We start from the raw sequence: 11,902 nt of genomic DNA on the forward strand, positions 1-11,902 counted from the left end.
CGGACTTTTATTTGTTTGTGAGTGAATTGGTCGAGTTCATACACCAATAAATTCCTTTAAAAAGGCGTTTAATCCTATAATATTCAACCAACTAATTTATTATTGAAAGTACAACGAATCAGACTTTGACGTTTAAACTTTTCTAAAAAATATAGTTTGTCAAACATTTTGTGAACATACCTCCTTACTGTTATCTTTAAAAGTATATATGTTTATTTGTGGGCAGATTTTTCTCCACACATTTGCTATTATTTGTCATTTATTCAATTGATATGATATAAGTTGATGTAATTTCGTATTAATTATATATTATTATTTCTTATTAAATATGAACTTTTATGTCAAATGTTTTATTTGCAACATGTATTTTTGTATTTTATGATTTTTATATAAATGAACTTTTTTTGTCATGTTGAATGTCTTAAAGTGCATAACAGCTATGTTTGCCTATTCTCCAGGACCCAACACATCGTGTTTCTGCTTTACAGAATAGGACAAACTCTACAATATTCCGTGGCTCATATGAAGGGTGGATGCTTCTTCAGGAGTCCTGACCTAATCCTTCATGTTGTACTAAGCTTTGACTACCTAGCTAGTTAGTATTTCTTTTAAGTTCAGATGTCTACTATACGCAACTATTGGTGATTTGGGAATTAGCTCCCTACATTTCGCATTGCGAAGTATTTTTTTATAATGTTAACGCAAAACTTTATTTATATTTCCTAACATAAAGTGATATTTAGTTACAAAATTTAGTGGTATCTGCTTGTTAGATTCGTGTTTAAAGCGGAGTAACTCTGACCATTCGATATTGAGAGCCGATTCACAGTTGCGATGTATTTCATGCTCCTTATATCCCCTTTGCTTAAGATGGCCTTAGGTTATGCATAGACATCCTATCCTCGGGGGGGGGGGGGGGGGGAGGGGGGGCGTCTCATATGTTCATGCTCTATGATATATGAAAAGGGTGAGTAATTCAGATTAAATATATCAATAGGTTGATATTTTCACTTGCTTGATCATATCATAAGTGTCTGAAACTAATCAGATGTCCTTAATTTTTTGTGACATAAAATCTTATTTCCATACTTATTTTTTCAATAATTTCATTGATAACTACGAACGCTCTAATATCACAAATTTCTGGGCTGCATTTACTTCCCATACTAGCGCATATTTTCTTTACAAAGTATCGGTCATTAAATTCAAAATAATTGTTTTTCAACACGGTGGCTACTAACGATTTAATTGTTCCACAGCTAGGTAATTTTATCGGATAATCTTCTTTTACCGCACTGCAATAAGCCCGTCCAACAGAATGAATGAATGCATTGAACTCCATGTTGGTATACATCCTGGTCCAGTCAAAAGAGATTAAAAGGCAATTCCTATCAGGCATTCCCACTATCTTTAATGTAACCGGTCTGACTTTTAACTATAGGTATCAAGAAGTAATCTGACAATTAATTTGCTTACCCTTTCGGTGACATCGAGAACCATTGAGAAATAATTGGTCTGCCAGGGGACAATTCATTTACTGCCATCGTTTGTATTTATATCTGTTTCAAACCATACGAGTATTTGGACCGTATACGTATACTCGTACGGTCCGACCATACGCGTACGGTCGGACCGTATAAGTATACGCGTACGGTCCAGCTGACCATACATGTTTTGGGATCATATGGGTTAAATGTTAACAAACATTTATCAAAATCTTTATTTTTAGTTATACAAATTGTTATTATTACAATTAGATGGATAAAGTGAATAAGCGAACAATTAAAATTAAATATTTGTTTAATTTTATATCCGTGAATCCTATTTTGTTACTCTGGCCCAAGATGACACTTGCTTCCACAAGGAACGTCATATATTTTTAACATTAACATGTTTTGTTCATGCATGTTCCTTTGCATATGCATTTTTTGTAAAGTTCCTAAATATTCTAAAACAATTTTCCTCCCACATTATGTTTACTTCCGATAACTTCAATTTCAATGAGCATACTGGGCTGTAGTTAATGAATTACTGACATGCTAAGTACAGGAGATTAACAAATTTAATAAGCCTGATTTTTTACAAATAATTAAAATATTAAGTTTTTATTTCAATAACTATTCAACTTTTTATATTAATTTGAGATATAAGTTATGTTGATCTGTTATATACATTTGTATCTAATAAACTTGACCAAATTCTTAATATTAGTCAGACCGTACGCGTACGATCCGACCGTATGCGTATATTGAAAAAGTACGCATACGGTCCAGACCGTACGCGTACGGTCCAAATACTCATACGGTCTGGAACATATCCATTGAATAACTTAGTTTGTGAAGTTTAGGAAGGAGAAAAGCCGACCCAATCTGGATCCCTCTTTCGATGGATGAGCCACGGAGAAAATCAAGAGTTATCCAATCAATTTCACCATTGTCAGTAATGTCTACATATGTTCTTGTATCTCCGTGTAATGGATATAGTTTAACTGTATTAACACTTCTTTAATGCGATACTAGAATCTCTAAAGTATATGTTGTGGCAAATGAATCAAAAACATGTATGAATTCTGAAGTAGCAAGCATCACAAACATAAGCACCAGTGATATCCGTACATTGGAATTTGTTGTTTTAAAAGTAAGGTGCTTCTTTTAAGTGATCAAGTAAAGGACGTTAAAACTGCTATGGACGATTTTTAGACAAAAGTTAATTCATCTATGACATCCACAAGTGAATTACAAAGACGTGTTGTTAATGTCGAAAAGAACTTTCAAGCAAGTAAACGTGAAGTAATTACTAATGGAGCAGCCGCAGTTCAGACAGCAGATAAATCTGTATCTGCTGTACCTTTAAATTCTCCAATTAAGCCCTAGACACCTCGCGCGTCAACAGCATGTCCGATATTACTAGCACAGATTGAATTCATGTAAGACAATACCTAAAACGAATAATTATCAGGTCAATAATATGTCAACTTTACCAAAGAAAATCGTGGAATAAACAAACATTCAAGCAAATGATACAAAATATATTTCGTTACATTTTCCGAGATCAGTATGTAACACCAAAACCTCGGATTTTAGGGTTTCAATCGCAAAAGTAGACATTTTAGTCTATTTTATATTTGCGGGATCGATAAATCTCGTAGTACTGAAGATGCTTTGCGATATTTTCTTTCCGAGAAGAATATACGTGTGACATTTTAAAGATATTTCAATAGACATTCAAAACGTATTGCCGCCGCTCAACTCAATATTGTAGCAGATGATGAACATCTGATACCTCATCTAGAATTATTTTGGTCCCAAGGTATTTACATATAATAGTAACCAAAGTTACCATGGGAACAACTTGCCAGTGAATATTCTATAAACTCAACTTAATTTCATATGTTGGAATTGTAGAGGTGTTTTTTCGTGTATACCGTACTTCTAAATGTCTTAGGATGTATATGTTAATGTAATTATTCTCGCCTTATCTGAACATTAGCTACGTACATGATCTTGATTCGACTGATTATTTCTTATGCAGCAAAAATACTGCAATCTGATTGGTTAATAACCCCGGTGTAAATAACACCCCACCCTTGTTCACCCCGGGATAAATAAAATTTTGCCAAAAAAAAAAATTCAAAAAATAAAGTTTTGCCAAAATAAAGAAGAAAAAAAATTTCAAAAAAAAATATAATTAAATGTCGAAAAAAAAATAAAAAAAAAAATTTGAGGACAAAAATTGGAAATTTTTTTCTCTCCGAAAATTCAAAAGAACACAAAATTTTTCTGAATTTTCCCAAAAATAAAGAAATAAAAAGTATTCGACAATGCGCAGCAAGATCGACATTGAAAAAATGTTACACTGGAACTTTTCCATTACCATTTTTCAATTTTACATCCTGGTTTAAAAATGAGTAAAGGAATATAAATTCGTTATCTTCGTGTAATCAGGGGTGTACGGAATTTTACACCCGTTGCGCCTCAGGGTGTATGAATTTTCAACAACGGTATAAAATTCTGTACACCCCTGATTACACCAAGATAACTAATATTATGATTATATCTCCATTGCAAAAGGAACTGTTGAACATAATCCTGGATAACCTAACTGAAATACCATTTATCATATCCAAAGACATTAAGCCGTCTACATCTTTAATTAAGGATAAAAGCGACAGAATTATCGGTATTGAAGTAAATATACCAAACAGTTAAAGATATCATGTGTTCTCCTTATACTTACCTGTAGTAACTCAACCGTACAGGTATTTCATTGAAGAAGTAGATATGCTGTTCAAATTGTCGTCCGTCTAAGTAGAATTTGGTTCTGTATATTAATTGAAAGACTTTAATTCGAAAACTGGCAGTCCGAGATGAAAAATAAAATCAAAGAGCTGATAGCTCTGAGGTGGAAGAAGGTGAAAAAAAGGTAACTTGAATTACCATAATAGCAGCCCCACTAACCCAGCCTGCTTTGTTCCATTATTGTTATGACATATTTTTTTTCTTCAAACAAGAATGTGTCATAAGTACATGAATTTCCCATCCGTACAATCATTTTCTATGTTCAGTGGACTGTGGAAATTAGGTAAAAACTTTAATTTGGCAGTAAAATTAGAAAGATCATATCATAAGGAATTTCAACTTCATCAAAAACTACCTCGACCATAAACTTTAACCTGAAGCAGGATGGACGGACAGACCAGAAAACATAAATGGGGCATAAAAATAGTAAGACTTGTTACATACCCCCAACTTTTGAAAGTTCCCATGGTTTTTTTTAGTGCGCGACAACAATTTTAAAAGTATTAAGCACGATCTGGATTGTCTAGAACAAGTGTCATATTTGTATGATGAACTTACATGCCTTTTTCTTAAGTCTGTTTGCATGATTCTAGTTATTAAATCGGTAGAAAAGATGAACATGTAGCTAGCAGACGAGGGTTTATTTTCTTGTGTAAGAATATTAGATGCTTGTTGAAATTTCCAATTTTGAATTATGCACAAAGATGAACCTTTAACAGGTTGGGAACAACACTCCAAATGAGGGGTAACCCTCATTGGAAGAACATTACAACCCACTGTAATAAATGAGCACCTTTCTATTCATATTATTTGATGAAACTTTTCCCCAAGAACTATGCATCTATCAAGTATTAAATGGTCAAAACATGTCAAAACAATTTTGTGATGTTTCTAGACTTATATCTTCTTTATTAATTTGACCCCTCATTTAGAAAATTTGTACCAAATATAATGAATTTTCCCACTTTTGAGTTAAAAATCTTAGAAATTTTCTATCTTTTTTTATCAACAGTAAATGACACCTTGTTTTAGGGACAGCATTCATAACCTGTTTGTTGGTCTTTGTGAAAAAAAATAGTACATCGTCCTTTAAATGATTTAATTGAATACAAAGATAAAATATGTTAAAACAAGTATTATGTCAATAAATTAGTGAAAAAAACCTTTTTATTATCTTTATGGTAGTACTGCATCATTGAATTTTGTCAATCAGCCGTGCTTTTATCCTTAAGCTGTGTAAGAACCTGCTTGCAGATGAAAATTCACATTCCATGTTCACCATTTTCAATGACTAGATGAAAACAACACAAGTTCAAAATCTAGCATGTAAGAATAATCTTCAGAGAAAACGTTTTTGATTTGCTTATTTATTGATCATGAGAAACACAGAATTTGATTGGCTGAACACCTTGGAAACAAAATAAGGAACAGATGATTTTCACTAAATCGGATTTCAGAGTTTTTTAACGATACCCTTAATACTATTATTTTTTAATAAATGCAAGGACGTATTATAAAACGTCCTTGTTAAGAGCAAAGAGAATGAACACAGGGCGAACGTACTATACGGGCGAAAGAACTCAGGACGAACAGATCAAGGGCGAACACGTAAACAGGGCTAGTTGTCCCGATACCAACTTAACGCATGCGTACTACAAATATCTACATTAAAAACATCCGGTTACGAGTAAACAAATAACGTTCATGTAGAAGAGATGAGATTAATTTACATAAATAAAAGGGTGCATATTTACGATATTGATTGTTTTTCAATCCTAATTTACAAATTAAATGATGCAGATGTCTAATCATGTGTACAAATCGGTGTCAGGAATCAGAAGTTGTTATGAAATTGTAATACACGGAAACGAATGCGGCATACGGAGGCTCAATGATTTTAAAGTCGGCAGCATAGGCCTTCAGTAGACTTGAAGTCTTCTTCCACCAAAAACGACCAAAGAAGTAAACTTTGTAAAACTTTGATATCAACTCACAACCTTTGTTCAGTGAATATGGAATGAATGTGTAATGGACCTGTTAATACGTTTCAATCTTAAGAAGTTGGTCCTTCGACTTGTATTAATCACATCTTAATTAACCGTTCAAAATTGAAACACGTTAAACAAGCTAAGGTAATTGACAATCATTCATTCAGCACATCCGATCATCACCCAATATTATTAACCTTAGAAACAGAATCTCATCTTCATAATCAAGAGACCAATTACCCAACTTTATCTTGTGAACGCGCAAGAAATACAAACTGTATAGATGATTACCCTTTTCCAGTATCATCAAATCTATGTACGGTAAAATTCATTATTGCACAGTTAGTGCTATAAAGAAAGCCGAAAAAGAGACTTTACCATATAAAAAGTTCAATCGCCCACTCGAAACCGTATTGGAATCACAACCTACAGTTTTACAAGACTCGATGCGTAGTATTCGGAATAAATAGATAAACAACTGTCACTGTCATGATACACACTGAGAGTATTTTCATAAATACCAGTCTGCAATTAACAGAGAATTTCGAACAGCTTTAAGAAAAGTATTTCTTGATGATGAAAGTAGTCAATTTAGCAAAAACTATTGAATGTAACCTTGATATTGATCAGAAAACGGTTTAGACAATAATAAATAATCGGGGAAAGAAATCAACTACTTGTAGTACGTCAGTGAAAGAAGGCATGACATATACTGATCCTTAAACGATCGACGACATTTAGCTGTCTCATTTCCTAGATGTATTCTTTAAAATAGAGGAACAACAAAGCGTATGGCCACGGTAGCTTGTTTAATGAACACATACGATTATAAAATACTTACATCACCTTTTTTTCAAATGCGTGTACATTCCGAAAGACTGGAGAACAATTATTATAATACCTCTTTAGTAAGGTGGTAACAAGCCAAAAACAGATAAAAACTCATACAGAGGCATCTTGTTAGTGATTCTTCCGTCGAGAAGATGGTTGATTTGCTACTCACCTTATTGCGTACTGACTTTTCGAATGTCCAAAATGTAGCTAACCAAAAACTCCTGTCTAGTTTAAATGCTTCATTCAACCTTAATAAAGTAACTTTTCATCACATAGAAAAGAACAGAACAGTTATAGTTATTTTATTTGACAGCACTAATGCATTTGACACAATTCCTCCTGGTGGATTACGTATTAAACGTTTTGAATATGGTGCGACCGGCAAATTTTTGATACTATTAGATAACATGTACACAGATTCTTTCTGTTTTTCTATCTGGTGGAAAATTTTCTACATGGTTTAAGCTGAACCGTGGTGTACGTCAAGGCAGTGCTTTGTCATGTGCATAATTTATTTTGTATACTCTGTAGAATGAAATTCATAACAGTGTAGCTGTGGCCATTGATTGACGAATTAAATTCATCCATTTACTGGGAAAATTTAGGTGAACGTTTGTCTGTAACGACCACTGTTCACGACGTTAATTTTTTTCCGGACATATATTTTTTTGTCAAAAATATTTGTTTCTTTCGGTTTTAGCATTACATACAGTGGCAGCTGAGGGTGTAACAAACATTCTAACATGACGTCCTTCAAACGCTTTGAGTACACACCCGTGGTAAAATATGAATATATTACCAGTGCTGTTCCGATTGTACTCCCACGTCATATGCTTTTTTATGAACGAGATACCCGACGTCATAGAACAATGACGTTAGAATGTAAGCATTTTACGGGAAAATACACGCTTGTGAATCCGAAAATCATCACAAGGAAACATACACAAATGATGCTATAATGTGGCAAAAGCCCTTAATTGTACATCATATAAGACATATAAATAAATTATCATTCAAATTCATCCAAAACTGTCTAAATACATTATTTTAAATAGTTTAAGCATGTCACTAATGCAGTTTGCTCCGTTCTTTTACGCTAGTTTATTAGTGCGTTTATTTATGGGAACGGCAAATATTTGCCTACACCTAGAGCGCTTCGATCCAAAAGAATTGCCGTATGTGTCCTATCAGAATCGAAATAATTCATGGGGGCTTGAATATATCTAGATTTTACCACGGGTTGTCCCTTTATGCCGATATTTTACCCCTCGCTATCGCTCAGGGGTAAAATATTTGTCATAAAGGGCCAACCCGTGGTAAAATCACGATATATTCAAGCCCCCATGAATTATTTCTTAATTTTTTTTCTCAGGGTCAATAAAAAATTTTCTCTCTTCCAAAACTGGATACAAACTATTTTTTCCAAAAAAATCCATTTTGATTTATAATATCGAAAATCTAAAAAATCCTTTACTAGCGTACTAAATTATAATCCTGGTACCTTTGATAACTATTTACACCACTGGGTCGATGCCACTGCTGGTGGACGTTTCGTCCCCGAGGGTATCACCAGCCCAGTAGTCAACATTTCGGTGTTGGCTGACATGAATATCAATAATGTGTTCATTTTTATAAATTTCCTGTTTACAAAACTTTGAATTATTCGAAAAACTAAGGATTTTCTTATCCCAGGCATAGATTACCTTAGACGTATTTGGCACAACTTTTTGGAATTTTGGATCTTCAATGCTCTTCAACTTTGTACTTGTTTGGCTTTATACATATTTTGATATGAGCGTCACTTATGAGTCTTATGTAGACGAAACGTGCGTCTGGCGTACTAAAGTATAATCCTGGTACCTTTGATAACTATTTGTTATGTTTTGATAATCAATTAATATGATATTGCACGTACTTTTAGAGATTATTTTTTAACTGACTTTAAAAAATTATAATGCATGTGTTGCCGGATAATTATCTTTTTTTCGGACGTTATAGGGATTTATCAATTGCAGTTGTCGAATTATGTCATCTTTTTAACCCTTATCTGGTCTGAAATTTTATTTTTGAAAGAATGCATGATCAACCTCCAAAAGTTGTACAAAATCAAAACATATGATATAGACAAAATATACTTCTGCTCTGTCTTTTTCGTACTTGCAAGTTATTGGATAGTAAAAAAGGTGTGTGGATCAAACCTTCTGAAATTTGCATTTACGTTATTTCATACATACACAAAATGTATAATTTGGTGTATATAGGAAAGTTAAACTGTTCTGTTCACTACTATACTTGTGAAAAACTCTTGGCAAAAGAAATCTTCAAGAGTTGTCTCATTAAAGTATATTGAACGTATCTATACAAACGAACATGAGATAAAAGATACAACAGATACAATTAACTGAGTAACATTAAGAAATTGACAAAACTTTATTAAAAAAGAGATGATTTCAGCTTCCCGATTGTGAACGACTTTCCATTTCTATGTAGCACTATATAAATAAACAGAAAATGAGGCAACTTTGCTTAACTTCACAGTATAGCTTAACAAGAGTTCACACGCTAAAATGTCTCGACTTCTTTACCAATCATTGATATTATGTTGATAGTCCTAAATATAAAGCATTATTAAAACTGTCACATAAACTTACCATTAACTTGTTTCCCAATCCACTATAAATAAATATGTTTAAACTAACCAAAAGAACTAACCATTGACCAATAAACAATGAAAATGAGGTTAAGGTCAGATGAATCATGCCAGGCAGGCATATACAGCTAAAAATAAATATAGTTGACCTATTACTGATAGTTTAAGAAAAACAGACTAAAACACAAAAACTTAACACTGAGCAATGAACCATACAAATGAGGTCAAGGTCAATTGAAACCTGCACGACTGACATAGATCATAAAATATTTCCATACACCGAATATAGTTGACCTTTTGCATATAGTATTAGAATAAAAGACCAAAACTCAAAAACTTAACTTTGCCCACTGAACCATGAGGTCAAGGTCAGATTACACCTGCTAGACATGTGCACCTTACAATAATTCCATACACCAAATATAGTAAACCTATTGCATTAAGTATAAGAAAACCAGACCAAAACACCTGTAATTCAGTGGTTGTCGTTTGTTTATGCGTTACGTATTTGTTTTTCGTTCATTTTTTTATATAAATAAGGCCGTTAGTTTTCCTGTTTGAATTTTTTTACATTGTTATATCGGGGCCCTTAATAGCTAACCATGCGGTATGGGCTTTGCTCATTTGCTCATCATACCACATCTTCCTTTTTTATACAAAACACAAAAAACTTAACTATAACCACTGAACCATGAAAATGAGGTCAAGGTTAGATGACACATGTCAGTTGGACAAGTACACCTTACAGTCCTTCCATACACCAAATATACTGGACTATTGCTTATAGTATCTGACATATGGACTTGACCACCAAAACTTAACCTTGTTTACTGATCCATGAAATGAGGTTGAGGTCAAGTGAAAACTGTCTGACGGGCATGAGGACATTGTAAGGTACTCACATGCCATATATAATTACCCTTTTACTTATTATAAAAGAGAATTTAACATTATAAAAGATCTTAACTTTTTGTTCAAGTAGTCACTGAATCATTAAAATGAGGACAATGAACATGTGACTGACGGAAACTTTGTAACATGAGGCATCCATATTCAAAGAACGAAGCACCCAAGTCTTCCATCTTCTAAAATATAAAGCTTTTAAGAAGTTAGCTAATTCCACCACCGCTGGATCACTATCCCTATGTCGAGCTTTCTGCGACTAAAGTCACAGGCTTGACAAAATTGCATGGGGACCTTTACTATTTATTAAATTTAAAATTAACCATGTTTAATGTACATTTTGGCAAAGTATTCGAAAATTTTATCTGAGTTTAATATATAGTAATGATCCACCCTTATAAAGTTCCTTGGTCCAATGCTTTTAAACAGAACTCAAGGTCTTATTATGCACACTCCACATTCTGCTTGTAAATGTTTGTTTTCTACATGTATCTTCATTTTATAAGATGTTTTTGGCTATATTTTAGGTCCACTTTGTTCATATCACTCTACAAGTGCTTAGATCTTGTACATCATTGGCTTTCAAATCTTCAGATTTTAGTGTTCTTGATGAAGGTAAATCTAGAATAGCGCTTTGGATGCAAGTAATTAATGAAGTGTTGTTTTCAATTTTTTTTATTTTTAAATATTTATCACAACTACATATAATAAATTGTTCACAATATTTATGAATTGAAGAAATGACCTATAATCATGATAATAATTGAACCTCTCGTGATCTCTCTTAACGACAATTTTTCAAAACATGGATATAACCAATATCTTTTATCTCACTTTAAAATGGTGTGGTATACTGCTGTGAATCAATTAATTCGTTGGCGATTTGATTTGTTGTTTTTTTATTAAAACTATTCTTACAAGCCTAAAACAAGAGTGCACACGCTGAAATATCTCGCCTTCTATACTAATCATTGATATTATGTTGATAGTCTTAAGTATAAAGCTAAGCTTTATTACAACTGTCACATAAACTTTCCATTAACCAAGATAACTAAACAAGACCAATGAACCTTGAAAAAGAGGTCCAGGTCAGATGAACCATGCCAGGCAGACAGGTACAGCTAACAATGCTTCGATACAACATATATAGTTGACACATTACTTATAGTTTAAGAAAAATAGACCAAAACACAAAAACTTAACACTGTGCAATGAACCGTGAAAATGAG

Source organism: Mytilus edulis, chromosome 1, assembly GCF_963676685.1.
Source record: "Mytilus edulis chromosome 1, xbMytEdul2.2, whole genome shotgun sequence".
Taxonomy (NCBI): domain Eukaryota; kingdom Metazoa; phylum Mollusca; class Bivalvia; order Mytilida; family Mytilidae; genus Mytilus; species Mytilus edulis.